Raw genomic sequence first — 22,186 nt, 5'->3', positions numbered from 1 at the left:
GTGTATTTTTTTTGTTTACAAAAGGATATTATAGTGTAAAACCTAAATAAATGTAAAAAAGTAGACATATTAGGTATTTCCGCGTGCGTTAGAATCTGCTCTATAAAAATAACACATGACCTAACCCCTCAAATGAACACAGTCAAAAGAATAAAATAAACACAGTGCCAAAACAGCTATTTTTTGCCAATTTTCCATTTTAATCCATTTTTTCCGTTAACAAAGCAAGGGTTAACAGTCAAACAAAACTTAATATTTATTGCCCTGATTCTGTAGTTTACAGAAACACCCCATATGTGGTCGTAAACTGATGTATGACCAAACTGCATTTTTTGACACCATGTCCCATTTGAAGCCCCCTTGATGCACCCCTAGAGTATAAACTCCAAAAAAGTGACCCCATTTTGGAAACTACACCCCTCAAGGTATTTTACAAACTTTGTTAACCCTTTAGGTGTTCCACAAGAGTTATTGGCAAATGGAGATGACATTTCAGAATTTAAATTTTTTGTAACCTTCCCTCACAAAAATATAATATAGAGCAACCAAAAATCATATGTACCCTAAAAATAGTCCCAACAAAACTGCCACCTTATCCTGTAGTTTCCAAAATGGGGTCACTTTTTTGGAGTTTCTACTCTAGTGGTGCATCAGGGGGGCTTCAAATGGGACATGGTGTCAAAAAACCAGTCCAGCAAAATCTGCCTTCCAGAAACCATATGGTGTTCCTTTCCTTCTGCGCCCTGCCGTGTGCCCGTACAGTAGTTTACGACCACATATGGGGTGTTTCTATAAATTACAGAATCCGGGCAATAAATATTGAGTTTTGTTTGGCTGTTAACCCTTGCTTTGTTACTGGAAAAAATTTATTAAAATGGAAAATTTGCCAAAAAATGAAATTCTGAAATTTAATTTCCATTTGCCAATAACTCTTGTGGAACACCTAAAGGGTTAACAAAGTTTGTAAAATCAGTTTTGAATACCTTGAGGGGTGTAGTTTCTAAAATGGGGTCATTTTTGGGTGGTTTTTATTATGTTAGCCTCACAAAGTGACTTCAGGCCTGAACTGGTCCTTAAAAAGTGGGTTTTGGAAAATTTCAGAAAAATTTCAAGATTTGCTTCTAAATTTCTAAGCCTTGTAACGTCCCCAAAAAATAAAATGGCATTCCCAAAATGATCCAAACATGAAGTAGACATATGGGGAATGTAAATTAATAACTATTTTTGGAGGTATTACTATGTATTATAGAGGTAGAGAAATTGAAACTTGGAAATCTCAGAATGGCCTGGATAAGTAAAAGCGTTTTCAAGTTATTCTAAAGTAACACACTGATCAGATTTGCAAAAAATTGCCTGGTCCTTAAGGTGAAAATTAGTCCGGTTCTTAAGGGGTTAAAGATGAGTGGACAGAGGAGGACAGAACGTGGCAGCTGGCACTGGCCACCACAGAGGGGCAGCTTCTGGGGATGTATTTAGTGTTGCTAAAGGGAACCCGTCACCGGGATTTTGTGTATAGAGCTGAGGACATGGGTTGCTAGATGGCCGCTAGCACATCTGCAATACCCAGTCCCCATAGCTCTGTGTGCTTTTATTGTGTAAAAAAAACCGATTTGATAAATATGCAAATTAAGCTAAGATGAGTCCTGTATGTGAGATGAGTCAGGGACAGGACTCATCTCAGGTTAATTTACATATCTATCAAGTTTTTTTACACAATAAAAGCACACAGAGCTATGGGGACTGGGTATTGCGGATGTGCTAGCGGCCATCTAGCAGCCCATGTCCTCAGCTCTATACACAAAATCCCGGTGACAGGTTCCCTTTAGGACAGTATATTGTGCTACACGGAATTATATGGCTCTGCTGAGGCAGTATACGGCTAAGATGGCTGACATTGACCATTCCAGCCAACATTTATCTCATGTGTATGGCCATCTTCAGGTTCCATCTTCATCCAGACAGATGTCTAGAGAAATTTTCAGTTCCGACCGCCTACACATTGCATTGGACATTGTCATTAAATGAAGGTGAAATTAATCCAAAAGTAAATAAATATAAGTATTTGAAAGCCTGTCCTATATCTGTAACAAGATCTTACATGTTACATATATACACTGTATACATTGGGAGCATTAATGATACATGTTACTGTCCAGACACAGGTTCTCATATATCCAAATAGCTTCTGCTCAAACCATCCCTATGTATACTGAACATAGCTATGTGTCAGGATACCTTAATTACCCTGCTGCTGTTCCTCCGCTGGTTCAGAGTAACCTTCTCTGTTTGCCCCGAGGCTGTGACAGCAATGCCGAGAACATCGTCTGTTCTTTATGTGGGGCTGTGGGTGTTTTTGTCAAGTAGATCATGCCAAGTTAGCCGCAAAAGATTTTTCTGTGGTTGCAAAGAATGTTCCACTTATTACAGAAAACAACAAAAAAAGCAAAGTAAATTTCCACAACAGTCTACAGGCCTATGTGTTGGCACAGCAAACAGCGCCTCCGGCTACATATCGCCCATACACACCATGCACTTCAGACTACTGTGCTAGTTTTCGCTGCCATCAGAATAAATTGTCTTGTCATGTGTAATACAGATGTAAGGCCTGTTGCACACGACCGTATGTATTTTGCGGTCCGCAAAAAACGGATTCGCAAAAAATACGGATGACATCCGTGTGCATCCCGTATTTTGCGGAACGGAACAGCTGGCCCCTAATAGAACAGTCCTATCCTTGTCTGTCTATTGTTGTGACTTAGGCTACTTTCACACCTGCGTTGGGGTGTCCGCTCGTGAGCTCCGTTTGAAGGCTCTCACAAGCGGCCCCGAACGCATCCGTCCAGCCCTAATGCATTCTGAGTGGACGCGGATCCGCTCAGAATGCATCAGTCTGGCGGCGTTCAGCCTCCGCTCCGCTCAGCAAGCGGACACGCTTGCAGCGTTCGGGTGTCCGCCTGGCCATGCGGAGGCAAGCGGATCCGTCCAGACTTACAATGTAAGTCAATGGGGACGGATCCGTTTGAAGATGACACTATATGGCTCAATCTTCAAACGGATCCGTCCCCCATTGACTTTCAATGTAAAATCTGGACGGATCCGTTCAGGCTACTTTCACACTTAGAATTTTTTCTAAGTTAGAATGCAGACGGATCCGTTCTGAACGGATCCAAACGTCTGCATTATAGGAGCGGATCCGTCTGTGCAGACACCAGACGGACCCGCTCTGAACGCTAGTGTGAAAGTAGCCTAATGCGGACAATAATAGGACATGTTCTATTTTTTTGCGGAACGGAAATTACGGAAACGGAATGCACACGGAGTACTTTCAGTTTTTTCTTTTGTGGACCCATTGAAATGAATGGTTCCGTATACGGTCCGCAAAAAACCCGGAACAGAAACAGAATAAAAATCCGTTCGTGTGCAAGAGGCCAAACATTGAGAATGCCACTGAAAGCTCTGGCTAAGGGCCCATGCAGACGAGCGTTCCTCCCGCAGCGAGTCCGCATCGCAGCACGCGGCCTGACCTCCCAGCACTGACGGGATTCACATAGCATTATATTGATTTATGGTGCTATGGACTCGCTGCGGGAGAAACGCTCGTCTGCAAGGGGCCTAAATTTAAAAGGATTTGTCCTCCAGAAAATAAATGTCCTCTGAATGAGAACAATTATGGCTGCCATTAAAGGCCCTATAGTGTTATCATCCAGTTTCCTATGGCAGATGAAAATGCAAGGAAAGTCTTGTTCCATCCAGGCCTTTGTTTTAAATATTTCTGGGTCTGAAAATCCCTTCCCTGCATCTACTTGTGGTTGTTTGGGGGCTAAGCATGTCCATTTCTGATAAAGAGAATCATTGAAATCTTTGCAATAAAATCTGCCACGTGTGAATATATCTTTATGGCACCGTGCAAAACGGAGCAGTAATGTGGACGCATGCACAAGGGTTTAAAGTAAATGAAATAGAAAAGGGGTTGGCGGGTAAATTGGTGTCACGTACATTGAAAACTGTAACAATTATTTTTTTTGTTTGTTATTTCGGATCCCTTTCATGTTAAATTCAGTGTAAAAATTTCATTTTAACATAATAAAAAAGTGTTGATTAAAAGGTGAAAAAAAATCTACTTTGTCACCTTTTTAATGATCTTTTTACATAGTTTAATATTTTCAGGAAATAATTTAGATTCTTGTTTTAAATTACACCCTTTACTCACATACACCAGGGTTACACCATATGAAGGCAATTATCTTGGGGTAGGGGAGAGAACTGGAATACTGTAACTGGATACAGTGTAACCATATGTGTCCTGTATATTTGACATATTTGTAAACATTTGTCCTGTATTTGTGATTTCTTATCAAATACGAGTTAAAATGATTAAGTACGGCTACTAACCAACCATATGAATGATTTAAAGGCATTGTCTCACTTCAGCAAATGGCATTTATTATGTAGAGAAAGTTAATACAAGCCACTTACTAATGTATTGTGAGTGTCCATATTGCCTCCTTTGCTGGCTGGATTCATTTTTCCATCACATTATACACTGCTAGTTTCCATGGGTTATGACCACTGCGGCAGCACAGATATGAGGTGGACAGGAGCTGCTGCGCATGCGTGACTATGTGCAATCCCATGGTCTTGGCCACCAGAGAGACCGGAGATTTTTCCTATAGTGTACAACCACTGGTCGTAACCCCTAGAATTGAGTAGTGTATAATACGATTGAAAAATAAATCTATTTTGTCTATAATGATAAACGGCATTTGCTGAAGTGAGACAACCTCTTTAAAGTGGCTCTGTCACCAGGATCAACCCTTTACAACCAGGCATATAGCCTGGAAGGCCTGATGAAGCGGAGTGCACCGATACCTTTCTTTCGGCGTTCACAAGAAATTAACACTTTTCTTTTTATGCAAATGAGCTATTGGAGCACCAGGATACGGGCGACGCCCCTGGTGCTCCATACTGATGCCTCCATTCTTATAAACACGCCCCCTTCCCCTTAGATTGACAGTGCTAGACGAGTCTAACGCTGATCTCTCGCACCTCCGCACTAGATTCCTAGCATGGCGCATATGCACCACATCTTCTGCTGCTTGCTGAGCAGAGAAGATGATTAGTGCGCACACGCTGGTGATGTCACTAAAACTGGAAGTGGAGGCAACTGCAGATGAAGCTGACGGCGCCTCCACTTCCGGGTTCAGTTCGGTGCTTGGCAAGCAGCAGAAGATGTGGTGTGTACGCGCCATGCTAGGAAGCCAGTGCACGTCTAGTGCTGTCAATCTAGGGAGGGAGGTGTGTTTATAAGGATGGAGGCATCAGTGTGGAGCACCATGGGCGTCGCTGGAGCAGTGCTCAAACCACATAAGCCCACCTCCGGGTGCTCCAATAGCTCATTTGCATAAAATAAATAAAAATATAAGTGATAATTTGTCCTTAACACCGGCACTGACAATCAAAAGAAAAGTATTGATTTACTCAAGTTCATCAACCCTACCAGGCTATATGCCTGGTTGTATAGGGTTGATCCTGGTGACAGAGCCGCTTTAAGGAGCTGTCCAATCAGGACCCCTTCATATAACAGAGTGACTACAAGCAGTAGCTCCTGCCACAGCCTCTCTTTTCCAATACAGCAATGTTTTCCATGATCACACATTCACTTGAGTTGGCAGCAGGCAGTGGAAATGCACCACTGAATGCAGATTCCCCTAGCGATACCAGATGTTGGTCAGGGGTTAGAAAACCCAGCCCGGTGGGGATCTGCTGGTTGCTGGAGTGCAACACAACCTAGGCATTCTACCCATGCGTGTGCGGATATAAGTTCTTCTTCTGTTTGGTGGAAGGCAAAATGAAATTCACAGTGGTCCAATGGTCAGTCACTTCTTTTTCCACTATTCTAGTGTAATTATCAAAATCCTTCTTAGAATGTGAAAATGAACTGAGATGTGTTCTGAGATGAGAATACCCAGTGGCATACCATATATAAGAAAGTAGGAGGGAGAATTTTCTTAAAACCTGTAGCCAGAGGTGGACTGGGAACTTAAAGTGGCTATGGAAAAAAATAAAATAAAAGTGGCCGCATTTTGTAGGCAGGTCCAAATTAACAAAAGGCAGCGCAACACAAGTAGGCGGGGTCAACAATACCATGGTGAAAAATACCATCCCAGTAGAACCAAATAACAGTGTAGCACAATATACTGCCCCAAAAGCTTGTCCCCTGCGGTGGCCATCAATAGCGACCATCTTCTGTCCTCCTCTTCTAGTTGTCTATGGCAGGGCTGCTCAACCTGCGGCCCTCCAGCTGTTGTAAAACTACAACTCCCGCCATGGCCCTGCTGTAGGCTGATAGCTGTAGGCTGTCCGGGAATGATGGGAGTTGTAGTTTTGCAACAGCTGGAGGGCCGCAGGTTGAGCATGCCTGGTCTATGGCTTAGGAGGTGAGGTGCAGACCACAGCAGTTGAATTCAGGAGGACATGTGCGGTCGCTGGCCGGGTACATGAATACCTGATTCTCACTATTGAGAGCTCATTATGTACCCGGTCAGCTGCAGAGAGGAGGGCTTAGGTGGCCCCCTGGGGCATCGGCCCACTAGGAACTTTTCCTGTAGGGTCTATGTCCAATCTGCCCCTGCCTGGTAAGCAATGGAGCGCGTAACCAAGCAAAACACCAGTTTTCACCTACCCCAAATGGAGATGGAACTCCCCTGACAATTATCATTCAATCTCTTAGAAATCAAAATGTTCCCTTTCTTTACTTTGTGATGGCAAAGTGTTAGCCTTAATGGGCCTAAAAGATCCCTCTGCCCCATTGGAGGAGGCCAGAACTACATACAAATGGCCAGTGGCAGGCGACCCAAAGCTGTATATCTGCTTTAAAGGGCTTGACGAACTCAGTTTACTGAACTGTATATACATAGGTGCAGGGGCGTAACTACCGGGCGCAGGAGCCTGAGAGGTCCCAAAGACCCTTGTACCGCATAAGAAGACACCAGTATTATAGAAAGTGCATGCTGGTCAAGTTACCCCTCTGGCTGGAGGGAAGGGGTTAGGTGTTTCAGTTTTCGTGCTTTCCTGCCCCTGGCCGCAAAGCACTAAGGGAAGGGGGGTCCAAGCTGAACTCTTGCACCAGGGCCCATGAGCCTTTAGCTACGCCCCGGCATAGGGGAGAATCATAAGGGGAATATTTGAAGTCTGTGTTGGCGTAATTTGCACCTAATTTATAACAGCGCACGTTGTTTTTTATATCTGGCTTATTTTTAAACCTATCAGTTTTGTCTAGAAAAGCTACTCCAGTGTTCTGTACCACCCTCCTACTAGAGTGACTTTGGGACTTTTTTTTTTAAAGTCCCAGTGATAAATCTGGAGTGAAACTCATTAACGTAACTAATCACACCCTTTTCAAAACTGCAGTGAGTGGTGTAAAAATGCGGAAAGTCACAAAATGTTTGAGCTAGTCCAAAAATTCACAAAATATTTACTTTGTGACTTATTGAAGACAGAATTCTGGCAGTCAGGGCATAATAAATTCCTCCCAAATATAAATCCATATACTGTATATACAGTCATGTGAAAAAATTAGGACACCCTTTGAAAGCATGTGGTTTTTTGTAACATTTTTAATAAATGGTTATTTCATCTCCGTTTCAACAATACAGAGAGATTAAAGTAATCCAACTAAACAAAGAAAACTGAAGAAAAGTCTTTTCAAGATCTTCTGTAAATGTCATTCTACAAAAATGCCTATTCTAACTGAGGAAAAAGATAGGACACCCTCACATGTATTCCCTCTTAAATTGGCTCAGATCTCACACAGGTATATCACACCAGGTGCACATAATTAGTAGATCGTTACTCTGCATGTTGAATGAGGCTTGCCCTATTTAAACCTCAGACATTTAGTTTGGTGTGCTCCTGACTGTTGAAGTGAGAGTGAGCACCATGGTGAGAGCAAAAGAGCTGTCAGAGGACTTCAGAAAAAAGATTGTAGCAGCCTATGAGTCTGGGAAGGGATTTAAAAAGATCTCAAAAGATTTTGAAATCAGCCATTCCACTGTCCGGAAGATAGTCTACAAGTGGAGGGCTTTCAAAACAACTGCCAACATGCCCAGGACTGGTCGCCCCAGCAAGTTCACCCCAAGAGCAGACCGCAAGATGCTAAAAGAGGTATCCAAAAACCCTAAAGTGTCATCTCGAGAACTACAGCAGGCTCTGGGTACTGTTGATGTAGAAGTACATGCCTCTACAATCAGAAAGAGACTGTACAAGTTTAACTTGCATGGGAGGTGTGCAAGGAGGAAACCTTTGCTTTCCAAGAGAAACATCGAGGCCAGACTGACATTTGCCAGCGATAAAGTTGACAAAGACCAGGACTTCTGGAATAATGTTCTTTGGACAGATGAGTCCAAAATTGAATTATTTGGACACAACAGCAGAGGACATGTTTGGCGTAAACCAAACACAGCATTCCAAGAAAAGAACCTCATACCAACTGTGAAGCATGGAGGTGGAAGTGTCATGGTTTGGGGCTGCTTTGCTGCAGCAGGACCTGGTCAGCTCACCATCATAGAATCCACGATGAATTCTACTGTGTATCAGAAGGTGCTTGAAGAACATGTGAGACCATCAGTTAGAAAATTAAAGCTGAAGCGGAACTGGACCATGCAACATGACAATGACCCAAAACATACTAGTAAATCAACCAAAGATTGGCTGAAAAAGAAGAAATGGAGAGTCCTGGAATGGCCAAGTCAAAGTCCAGATTTGAATCCCATTGAGATGCTGTGGGGTGACTTGAAAAGGGCTGTACGTGCAAGAAACCCCTCAAACATCTCACAGCTGAAAAAGTTCTGCATTGAGGAGTGGGGTAAAATTTCCTCAGACCGATGTCGAAGACTGGTAGATGGCTACAAGAACCGTCTCACTGCAGTTATTTCAGCCAAAGGAGGTAACACTCGCTATTAGGGGCAAGGGTGTCCTATCTTTTTCCTCAGTTAGAATAGGCATTTTTGTAGAATGACATTTACAGAAGATCTTGAAAAGACTTTTCTTCAGTTTTCTTTGTTTAGTCGGATTACTTTAATCTCTCTGTATTGTTGAAACGGAGATGAAATAACCATTTATTAAAAATGTTACAAAAAACCACATGCTTTCAAAGGGTGTCCTAATTTTTTCACAAGACTGTATGTATATATTTCTGTTACTAAGTGGTAACAGCAAACATAAGACGTCTTGTGATAAGGAGACGCACATGCTGAAAATACATAGGTCAACAGACGTATCCTATTACAGCAGGTAGGAAAGGCCAGACTGGGTGGGACAAGAGGTTTGTTTTTCATCTATATATACATTTCATAATGGAAAACAGTTCTGTACATACCTGGGGAGGGATCCTGCCCACTCCCCTTAGCCCTCACCTTACATTACCCGAGCTGCACACATTTTACATGTGGCAAGAATTTATAGATGTGTCACACAAGGCTAGATAACAGAGGTGGTAAACAGGTGAAATATGGAATACATGACCACAAGAGCCTGAGAAACATTAGTACAATGTAGTTATACGGGGAAGTGAAAGAAGGTACAGGGCTTGTGCCAGGCAAGCTGTGCCAGGGGGAGTACCACTAAGACAATATTAGATATGACAGATCCTTACAAATAACTGTATACAGTTATGTCTGAAGTTGTGTATCACCGTACTGTACACTATAGGTATATATGAGATCTGTGGGCCTATAGAGGCATGGGACTGCTGCTGACAAAGGCCTAATATTCTTCAAGGGTATGTCCACTGTTTTGTGTCATCTCATATACAGACTTAGAGCTCATGCACACGACCGTAAGTATTTTGCGTTCCGCAAAAAAACTGATCCGCAAAAAATACAGATGAAGTCCATGTGACATCTGTATTGCATCGTATTTTGCGGATCCATTGTAATAATGCCCATCCTTGTCTGCAAAACGGACAAGAATAGCACATGTTCAATTTGTTGGTGGAATGGACCTGCGGACATAAGGAAACAGAATGCACACGGAATCATTTCCGTTTTTTTGCAGCCCCATTGAAAATGAATGGTTTCGCATACCGGCTGCAGAAACAAAACGGAATGGACACGGACAAAAAATATGTTTGTGTGCATGAGTCCTTTTATGTCTCTACAGGTGGCGTGTGCTAAATGCACAAATCAGGATGGCGTATGGATTTTCCACGCATGTTTGTGTGCGGAAAATCCACACCATAGGTCATGCACATTCTATTCTATGAGGATTTGAAATTCTCCTGTACACAATGCAGATTTTTTTCCGTGTGGATTTTGACCTGTGGTGCGGACTTTAAAATCCACAGCATGTCAATTTATTTATTTTTCCTCACCGGATTTTCTCTGTTCACTTCAATAGGGGGAGTAAAAGCCGCACCAATTCCACACCAAATGACGTGGACTGTCCACACGGATTTCCCTGCGAACACTTGCGGATTTCAGTGCAATTACCCTAAAAGTGTGCATTTACCCTAAAAGTTACCTTCTAATTTAGAGGATGCCGCCATAACAGCCATCGTGTCTTTTAGGAGAAAGCTGGCATTTATGCCCGAGACTCTTGCATCCCATTGAAGTAAAGGGGGATGCGTCGGTGCCTGGATATGACAGATGCTAACACCAGTAGTCTGTTCATCAACCGACATCATGGTTAAAGAAAGCCTAAGCAATTACTTCTGCGATTCCTGAGAGATGTATGTAATATTCATACATACTTTACTGTGGATATTTGCATTGACCAGTAAGACGTTGATGGGAATTCTGTATATAGACTGAGTTTGCAGTCTTGCACTATACATTTGTCCATTCTGTCACTCCAGAGTCTTTTAGGACGTGACAGGAGATATGCTGGTCCCGACCCTACTTTACCTTCTTATTCAAGGGTAGACTTGACTAGTTGCGGCTTAAAGGCATGTAGAAAGCAGACAGATCTAAATTTAGCCAGTGTAACCAATATCGCATGGTCTGCAGGGGATAAACTTAACACCTCCGCACTGTCCATAAACTGTTAGAACACGGGTTGTGTCTAACATGGCAATGACTCAGTCCCCCTGACGGACCTGTGGTGATTAACTGCATGTACTATCCACCCTCGAAAGAAAACGAAAGAGGTGTGGAGAGATCTTGCTTTATATGATGAGATTATGCAAGATAAATGTCACTACATGCCATAAATGCAGAAAAAACAGAACAGTTTAAAGCGGTCATGGACTTCCTGGTGAGAGCAGGTTTTGCCAATGACTTATCAAGGGGGTTTCCCTTCTTCATCTGAAGATACCTATGCCCTACCTAGGAGGCGCCTAGATGGAATTGCTTGGAAAACATTTAAAAGTCTATTCAATAGCAATGAGGAAAAGTGTCAGAAGGATACAAAAATCCTAAATCAACAATGAAAACAAACCTACATGACGTTTCCGTATGAGAGACCATGAACACGGAACGAGGCTTGTGTTTTCAAAAAGCACTATAGCAACTAATTTATAATATCAATTCACAAAAAAAATGCCCCTCAAGCTGTTTTAGTGGGTTACATATAGCTACCTAGTTAGTATGGTTGAAAAACAACACAAGTCAGGTTCAACCAAAGGATAGGTAGGGATGGGAATTTAGGAAAGGGGACTAAGAACCAGATTTCTACACATTTATATAAGAATTACTGTAATTTTTGCTCCATAAGACACACCTAGAATGTAGAGGAGAATAAGAAAAAATATATTATTCATCAGACCTCAGAGCAGACCCGCCTCAGATCCCCATTCATTACTAGACCTCAGATCAGAACCCCATCCATTATTAGACCTCAGATCATAACCCCAGTCCTCATTAGACCCCCCATAAAACAAATAAAAGAACTTACCTCTCCTGCTCTGGACGGTGCTGAAACAGTGCTCTATCTGCACTGTGACCTGATGTTGCATAGTATCAGGTCATAGTGTGCACACTACGTTCTGACACTGTATGCAGTCAGGACGCAGTGCCGCATGTCACCTGGAGAAGACCAGGGAGTGGCGAGTACAGCCAGCACCTGCAATCTTCACTATTCTCAGGTCCTACATGTGTACTATGCTCGCTAGTATTCGCTCCATAAGATGCACTACTATAACCCTGTCCATTTTTTTTTTGGGGGGGGGGGGGGGGGGGAGTGCGTTTTATGGAGAGAAAGATTTGGTAATGTTATTTAGTTCTAAGGAATCATCTAAGCCTTTTTTTAAAACAATTCGCTGTTCCTGCTATGACAACCACCTCAGGTAGACTACTCCACGGTAAAGAAGGCTTGATACCTCTAGAGACTGAACTTTTGAGGGGATTTTACATGGACCAGATTTTCACCATTTTTATGTACAGGTCATTCATATATTTATATTAATTAACTAATATTTACAGTATAGTTAATATCATTTATATATTTATAGTTAATCATGTCTTCCCTTAGATGCCTTTTCTCAAGACTAATACATTTTATTCTTTTAATCTTTCCTCACAACTAAGACCCTTCTTTCCAAGTGACTCCCCCAGTAATACTTCCCCTAGGACAGTGGTAGCGAACCTAAGGCACAGGTGCCAGAGGTGGCACTCAGAGCCCTCTCTGTGGGCACCCGCACCCTGGAAAAAGTTTATGGTGTACCAATATGTTTTAGACATCTCCTGCCATTCATCAGCGCAGGGCGCACTATGAACAGCACAGGCAGCTCACTGAATGTAGACAGGCTGTTTTCGCTAAATGATAAAGTACATGGAAGATATACAATATTGGACTGTAGTATTCAGGTTAAATTGCTGTGTTGGCACTTTACGATAAATAAGTGGGTTTTGGGTTGCAGTTTGGGCACTCGGTCTGGAAAAGGTTCACCGTCACTGCCCTAGGACATATCATGCATGTAGATGATGACTACCCAGATGTATAACTTTACATTTATCCACATTGAACCTCATTTGCCAAGTTGATGCCCAAACTTGTAGGACATCTTCCAAAGACTTCACAGTACTAGATAACTTGGTGTCATCTGTAAAAATAGAATCAGTGCTATTAAACCCATATTCAATATCATTAATAAATAAGTTGAATAATAGCCCAGCACCACCTCCTGTGGCAGAGTGTCCCATGGCCTCACTCTTACAGTAAAGAATCACCTGGTGTAGAAACCTTCTATTCTCTAGACGCAGAGGATGTCCCCTTGTCATGGCCACAGTCCTGGGTATAAATTGATCATGGAAGAGAACTCTGTATTGGACACCTCTCAGTTGTCTTTTTTCTAAACTAAATAATCCTAATTTTGATAATCTTTCTGGGTACTGTAATCCACTCACTTTGAATATTACTTTCTTTGCCCACCTTTGAACCTATTCATGCTGTGCTATGTCTTTCTTTTGCACAGGTGCTCAAGCCTAGTACTCCACGTGCAGTCTGACCACCTTTTGATGAACCTCATGATATTATTTGCCTTGGCAGCAGCTGCCTGACATCGTCAACCAAAAATCACTTTCCATTTATTTCTGTGGATTTTGTTTTTAATTGCTGGGAAATTATATTACTATTTTTGCTTACGCCATGGTAGGTGTCTGGGTCAGACTGGATTATCTTAGCCCACTGGAGGAGTTGAGGATGACAGGGGCAGTGCCAAAAATTGGCCGTTTCGCCCCTCATGGTATCATTGAGACACAGTTAGGTGGTGTCCCCACCCCCCCTCCTTTTTTTCTGTTTTCTCAAATTTCTCCTCAGGTTCAAGTTAGCCGGCAACAGGACAGCCTTTTGATTGGTCAAGGTGGTTGCTGTCCAGTTGCTGGGCAGTGGGCTATTTTTAACCAGTTCTGTGATTGGAGAAACTGCATTTTCGGCGGGAATTTGGGGTATTTATGGAGGTACTCACCGCTGTCTGCGCCTGAAAATCAAGCAAGAAGAACGTCCATCCCCTGCGGTGTGAAGAGGCAGCGGCAGAGACAGTGGCAGTGGAAGAGCTGAAGGCGGTGAGCGGAGAAGATTGGCCGGCGGCTTGAAGAAGCGGCGGTGTTCCCGGCTGAAAAAAGAAAGAAGACATCGCGGTCAACTCAGTTCCAGTGGCGTTAGAAGCGGGGCGCCATGGAAGAACTGCTCAGCCAGATCATCAGAAGAGCTAATACTGTTGGTGGGGAGGAGTGGCTGCACAGTTGCCTGCCTGAGGCAGCACTGGAGCTGGAAGAGGTGAGGCCTGCTTCGCGATCTTCAGAAGAAGTGGCGGCATGATGCAGGAAGTGAGGCAGCAGGGCGGGCCTCGTCATCTAGAAGAGCCGACGCGCACTTCAGGAAGAAGGAAGAGGCCGAGGATAACTTACTTGCCGTCAAGGCACCAGAGCTGTGGAGTAAGTGGGCACCGGCGGTCCCCTCCCAGGCAGGTGGTCTCCCAGCCTGGTGTTGAGGGGATAGTCAGGATGCCTGCTGAAGACTTGACAGAACAGGATCTTTGTGAGAACATATGTAGGTAAGCTTTGCTGCCTACCAACATTGAATGTTATGATTTACTAAGTGTTTCCTTTTTGCAGGGTTTGGCAAAGGTTTTTTCTGACCTAGCCAAAGGTGTGGCGGTGCCTTTACCGGCTGTGGTTTGGACTGACCGTCCCTCATCGGTAACCATGGTTGTCCCGGATGGGGGTAGACCGGTTTTGACTAACGTCACAGGTGTTTCAGAATCTTGTTTGAAGGAAGCATTAGCATGTGAAGTTTCTCCTTTGGGTTTTCATCTACCCATTTTGGTTAAAGAAAAAATTTGGCGTCAGGAGTTTGTTGACATTTTGTCATTGCTCCCGTCGTCAAAAGATGTATTTAAGTTGGACAGAAAGGTGGATGAGAAAATAGAGGAAGAAAGAAAAAGGGCAGTCCCCAGATCATTTAATAATTGGCTTCAATCATTTTGTATCTATGCATCTAAGTACCCTCAATTGTATTCAGGTTTGTTTCATCATGTTTATACCATCCTTGAGGCCTACCGTAATTCTGGTGGTTTGGCTTGGTTTCAGTATGATGAAACATTTCGTAAAAAATTAGCAGTTTACCCCTCGTTAAGATGCGGTACTAAGGATGTGGGCTTATGGTTGAAATTAATGCTTCCTCAGAGACCTGGCGGAGTAGTTAAACAAAAGTCTTAGAATGTTATTAGGAAGGGACTTTGTTTTGCCTTTAATGAGTTGGCTTGTAAGTGGTTAAATTCTTATAAATATAAGCACGAGTGTTCGGTTTGCTTGGGTCCGCACCCTATGTTCCGCTGTTTTAAAAGGGTTGGTGGGCCCCAGCAGGCTGTTAACCGTCGCGATTTTCAAAAAAAGCCCTGACTCCAGTGAAGTTGGAAAACGTGGTCCCTTGGCTAGACATATACCCAAATCGGGAGAAAGCAGATCTAATTCTTAATGGTTTCAAGAATGGCTTTTTCATACCTAAATTTAAAGATCCTGGGTGTGTGTGGATTGAGAATCTTAGCTCAGTTAAATTGAATGAAGAAGTTGTTCGGGTAAAAATTGAGAAGGAAGTGTTAGCGGGCAGGGTGGCTGGCCCCTTTCCTCATCCGCCATTTGAGGATTTTCGTTTATCCCCCTTGGGTTTAGTTCCCAAGAAAGCTGCTAAGGAGTTTAGGTTAATTCATCATTTATCGTTTCCTGATAAGCAGTCGCTGAATGATGAATTGAATAGAAATGATTGTTGAATAGTTTTTTAAAAGTTTGTAAGAATTTTGGTATCCCTTTGGCGGAAGAGAAGACTGTGTTGCCTTGTTGTGAAATTGAATTTTTAGGTATAACAATTGACACTATGTCAATGGAATTTCGTCTTCCGGTTGAGAAAGTTCAGAAGCTTTTGGAACTTATTAGAAGAATGTTGTCCATAAAGAAAACTATGTTGCAGGAATTACAGAGTTTATTAGGTTTGTTTGTTTTTGCCTCCAAAGTAATCCCTATAGGTAGAGTTTTTTCTAGAAGGCTTTATTTGGCTACTAGGGGAATTAAGTCTCCATTTGCCCATATTAGATTATCTATCTTCATTCACCAGGACCTGAGCTGACGTCACCACGCAGTGAGCGCGATTACGTCAAAGGTCCTTCGGCAGGTCCTGAAAGAAGAAGAAAGAAGACGATGCCGGCTGCGCGATCAAGTGGACGAGGTGAGTTAATTTCTTCTATTTTTTAACCCCTCAATCGACATTTCAGTAAGCATTCTGTATCAAGAATGCTATTATTTTCTCTTATAACCATGTTATAAAGGAAAATAATAAAATATACAGAACACCTAACCCAAACCCGAACTTCAGTTAAGAAGTCCAGGTACCACAGTCAGTTTTTTATTACGCGCGTGCAAAATGCATTGCACCCACACGATAAAAACTGAACATCGGAACGCAATTGCATTTAAGACTCGCGCGATTTTCCCTGATCGCAGACGCAACGCATCTGGACATGCTCGTCTGCAAGGGGCCTTTAAGGTGAGTTGCAGGCCCGCCCTTTGCCACAGGTGATTATATTTCATGTGGGTGGTAATGATTTGGGAAAAAAGAAAACTTTAGATTTATTGGCAGACATGATAAATTATCTGTCTTACATTAGTCAATTGTTGCCATGTGTTATGTCAGTTTTTTCGGAAATTATTCTTAGTTTTTGGCGAAATATTCCTCATTCGTTTTTTAGATAAGATTAGGAAAAGGATTAATAGGGGATTAGAATTTTTTTTGCCTTCATTGAATGGGTGGTCGTTTTGACACCTTGAATTAGATGCTTCAGTTTCTGGACTTGATCGGGAGGATTTAGTCCATTTATCTGATATTGTGCTAGATATTTTCAATATTAGATTGCCTTCGGTCATTGAAAGGGTCGCGGTTTTGTGTGGGGGGGGACAAGCTTGGCTAATGCCGCGCTTGGCTTGTGGTGGTTAGTCACTCAGCCTTGCTGGATCAGTGCCTTAATGTACTTTAATTAACTTCGGTGGGAATTCTAAGGATTGATGGATTTGTTAATATTTATGGTTACCCCCTTTAATAAAGACCGTGGCCATTTTAATCCAATTTTGTAGTATGTCGTTATTTGTCATTTATTTAAATGTTAAGTTGTTGAATAGAATATGGCACCATGACAGTTTTCTCTCATTTCTCCTCAGGTTCAAGTTAGCCGGCAACAGGACAGCCTTTTGATTGGTCAAGGTGGTTGCTGTCCAGTGGGCTATTTTTAACCAGTTCTGTGATTGGAGAAGCTGCAATTTCGGCGGGAATTTGGGGTATTTATGGAGGCACTCACCTTGGGGTGCGCTGTCTGCGCCTGAAGATCAAGCAAGAAGAACGTCCCCCGGCCGCCCTCCCTGTTCTTTAGTCGCGGTTTTGTTAAATGGGGGGGTGGGGGTTAGTCGCTCAGCCTTGCTGGGTGGACCGTTGATCAGTGCCTTAATGGACTTTAACTTCGGTGGGAATTTTAAGGATTGATGGATTTGTTAATATTTATGGTTACCCCCCCCCCCCCCCCCTTTAATAAAGACAGCGGCCATTTCAATCCAATTGTGTAATATGTTGTTATTTGTCATTTATTTAAATGTTAAGTTGTTGAATATGGCACCATGAGGGTTCACCATTGAGCTATACTGAACAGATCACATTGACCCTGTTGTGGCTAGAGTCTATTATCATGACAGGGCCCGACCAAAGGATCCTCCTGTCCTTTAGTGGTCCAGCTTGACCTATGTTGAAGATCTAACTACAGTCCACTGTATTTTTATCAGATTAACTTTTAAGTTTTTTTAAAGGGAGCCTGTCACCTGCAAAGTAGGCATACAGCCGTATAGGGTCTGTGCCCCACAACGTAAACATAGCTTTCTTTTTGACAATCCAGTTTTCTAATTCTGAGAAATGCTTTTTAATTTTATGCAAATAAGGTTTTAGGGGCACAGTGGGCAGGGCCGCTCTGAGCACTTGGCTTCCCTGTGTCATTGCTTTTGGCTCTTAAAGGGTTTATCAAATTCAAATGACCCCCACAATGCCCGGGCCCTTCCTATACTTACCCTGCTCCCCAGCTCCCCCATCATTCCCGGTCCATGCGCGGCGATAGTGGTGGCAGTGCAGCCACTAGCAGGCCGCGACAGTGATCAGCCTCCCTAGCATCACTGGTGATCCCCCGTTACCAGATGTTTTGATCCGAGCGACATGGAGATGCAGTGTCGCCTGTGCAGGGATCCAGAGTGCCAGGGAGCTGGGTAAGTATGATCTATAGGAGGGGCCCAGAGATCGTGGGGGGGCATTTTAGGAATTGGATAACCCCTTTAACTTTTAGCAACTACCTATGAAACAAGAGGGTGAGATAATGGGCGGCGTTATTGACAGGGTGATGGTACCAAATGAAGTGGCCATGCCCAAGGTGCACTGAAAACCTTATTTGCATAAAAATGTAACTAATAATTTTTCAGGATTAAAAGGACTGGAGTTTCTCGTTATGTTTTAAACATCTCCCTTACATGGAGGTATGCTTTAATTTTGGAAGGGACAGACTTCCTTTAACATATTCAATTGCAGCCTAAATTAAGATAAATTAATAGGACCATTAGATCAGAAGACCACACATATTTATATTAAGTGGGGTAAAGGAGATTATATTGGCGAGATTGCTTCCTGTGATCTCGCTACTGTCTACCTGTCTGGTACAGGTATACAGTGCAAATCCAATGTGGAAGGATAATCTCATTAATGTAATCTAGGGACCCCAGCTCTTATCCAGAGGAGTAGCTCCGCTTTCTATTACCAGGGGCATAGATGCTGCCCTAGATCTGTACCTCAATACCCAGGCCAAGGCAGATGCCCAGCCAGCCCCTTGACAACATTACTGAAGTGAATTAGTAATTACTTCTCCTTGGTTATACATGGCTGTAATACAACACAACTGTGATAGCATGTGACTGCATATCGGTATATAGTACGGTAATATATTTTGCTTGTAAAATCCTTCTATTACTAAATCTTATAATCACTGACTTTTTTTCTTTCATGTGAATTAATAAACCTGATAATTATTTCACACAGTGACCAGTATGATCATGCAGATCAGACTTTTTGGCCCCGCACCTGGGTCTCTCGTGGCTTCATTTCGAATTGCACATAAAGGCTGATAATTATTAGGGAAGGGTTCATCTCTTAGTGTATATCGAAGCTGGAATACTCGGCCAATTGTCCAATATTACTCCCATGAATATAAAATGCATGGTTAACAGTGATCAAGGTATATAGGACAAGGACAAGGACAAGACTATGGGTGCACATGTTAGCATTAAATATTGATCTATAAAACTACACCAACTTTTAAAAGCTGTATTCTTATCTCCCTTTTAAAATTTTTGTTATAAAAATATGTAATAGATGTGTATAATAAAATGTTACGCCCCTTCATACTGGATTTCTTACCTGTATTGAACCCGCGCCTTGTTCCCTGGGTAATCAATATGATTTATAACTTTGCCTAAGGAAAGAGAAATCTTTGAAACAGAAATACCTGAGTTTAATACTGATCGCCTCCATGCCATGCTGCTTTGATACAGTAATTCATGCAAAAGAAGCCCGACCAAGTAGAGTGCATATACTGTACTACAGTCAGGTCCATAAATATTGGGACATCGACACAATTCTAACATTTTTGGCTCTATACACCACCACAATGGATTTGAAATGAAACAAACAAGATGTGCTTTAACTGCAGACTGTCAGCTTAAATTTGAGGGTATTTACATCCAAATCAGGTGAACGGTGTAGAAATTACAACAGTTTGCATATGTGCCTCCCACTTGTTAAGGGACGAAAAGTAATGGGACAATTGGCTTCTCAGCTGTTCTATGGCCAGGTGTGTGTTATTCCCTCATTATCCCAATTACAATGAGCAGATAAAAGGTCCAGCTATTTGCATTTGGAATCTGTCGCTGTCAACTCCCAAGATGAGATCCAAAGAGCTGTCACTATCAGTGAAGCAAGCCATCATTAGGCTGAAAAAAAACAAAAACAAAGCCATCAGAGAGATAGCAAAAACATTAGGCGTGGCCAAAACTACTGTTTGGAACATTATTAAAAAGAAGGAATGCAACGGTGAGCTCAGCAACACCAAAAGACCAGAGAGAGCACGGAAAACAACTGGTAGATGACCGAAGAATTCTTTCCCTGGTGAAGAAAACACCCTTCACAACAGTTGGCCAGATCAAGAACACTCTCCAGGAGGTAGGTGTATGTGTGTCAAAGTCAACAATCAAGAGAAGACTTCACCAGAGTGAATACAGAGGGTTCACCACAAGATGTAAACCATTGGTTAGCCTCAAAAACAGGAAGGCCAAATTAGAGTTTGCCAAACGACATCTAAAAAAGCCTTCACAGTTCTGGAACAACATCCTATGGACAGATGAGACCAAGATCAACTTGTACCAGAGTGATGGGAAGAGAAGAGTATGGAGAAGGAAAGGAACTGCTCATGATCCTAAGCATACCACCTCATCAGTGAAGCATGGTGGTAGTGTCATGGTGTGGGCATGTATGGCTGCCAATAGAACTGGTTCTCTTGTATTTATTGATGATGTGACTGCTGACAAAAGCAGCAGGATGAATTTCTTAAGTGTTTCGCGCAATATTATTTGCTCATATTCAGCCAAATGCTTCAGAACTCATTGGACGGTGCTTCACAGATGGACAATGACTCAAAGCATACTGCAAAAGCAACCAAAGAGTTTAAGGGAAAGAAGTGGAATGTTATGCAATGGCCAAGTCAATCACCGAACCTGAATCCGATTGAGCATGCATTTCACTTGCTGAAGACAAAACTGAAGGGAAAATGCCCCAAGAACAAGCAGGAACTGAAGACCGTTGCAGTAGAGGCCTGGCAGAGCATCACCAGGGATGAAACCCGGCGTCTGGTGATGTCTATGCGTTCCAGACTTCAGGCTGTAATTGACTGCAAAAGATTTGCAACCAAGTATTAAAAAGTGAAAGTTTGATTTATGATTATTATTCTGTCCCATTACGTTTGGTCCCTTAACAAGTGGGAGGCACATATGCAAAGTGTTGTAATTCCTACACCGTTCACCTGATTTGGATGTAAATACTCTCAAATTAAAGCCGACAGTCTAAAGTTAAAGGGAACCTGTCACCGAGATTTTGTGTATAGAGCTGAGGTCATGGGTTGCTAGATGGCCGCTAGCACATCCGCAATACCCAGTCCCCATAGCTCTGTGTGCTTTTATTGTGTATAAAAACCGATTTTATACATATGCAAATTAACCAGAGATTAGTCAGAGCTTGAAAATATGACTCTTCTCTGGTCACACAAGTAAGATATGACTCTTCTATGTTAATTTGCATATGTATCAAATCGATTTTTTTACACAATAAAAGCACACAGAGCTATGGGGACTGGGTATTGCGGATGTGCTAGCGGCCATCTAGCAACCCATCAACTCAGCTCTATACACAAAATCCCGGTGACAGGTTCCCTTTAAAGAATCAAATCCATTGTGGTGGTGTAGAGCCAAAAATTTTTGAATTGTGTAGATTTCCCAATATTTATGGACCTGACTGTATACTTTCAAGAAGGTCAACATTTTTAAGTTAACTGGACTTATATAAAATATTCTTCTTTTCTGATAATAAATTTGGGGTTTTCATTAGCTGTAAGCCATAATCATCAACATTAAAAGAAATAAACACTTGAAGTAGATCACTCTGTGTGTCATGAATCTATAGAATGAGTTTCGCTTTTTGAACTGATTAACCAAAATATATTAACTTTTCTATGATATTCTAATTAATGTGGAGCTATGCTTGGTAAGCTGTGAGGAGGCCGTGGCACTCATGAAACAGCTGATCAGTGGGGATGCCAGGTGACGGATCCCCAGCCAGATATTGATGACCTATCCTGAGGTTAGGTCACCATTATTAATCTCCCAGTAGACTCCTTTAAGGAGTAAAAATATGCCATCACTTTCTGACTGATGGGGGTCCAACTTGAAGCCCCTAAAAATAGCGTTAAAGCCTACTGGGACTCCCACCCATCAGTAGGTGGTGGCATAACCAAGTGATATCACTTTCTGTGACCCTTTTAAATTACTTAGTAGAATTTGGTAGCAGAAATGGACACACTGGACTCCAGTTCTAGTTCAGAAAACCACAATTTGTTACAAAAAAAATAAACACC

This window comes from Bufo bufo, chromosome 1 (genome assembly GCF_905171765.1).
Source record: "Bufo bufo chromosome 1, aBufBuf1.1, whole genome shotgun sequence".
NCBI classification, from domain to species: Eukaryota; Metazoa; Chordata; class Amphibia; order Anura; family Bufonidae; genus Bufo; species Bufo bufo.
The sequence above is the reverse complement of the archived record's forward strand: the minus strand, read 5'-3'. Positions refer to the sequence as shown.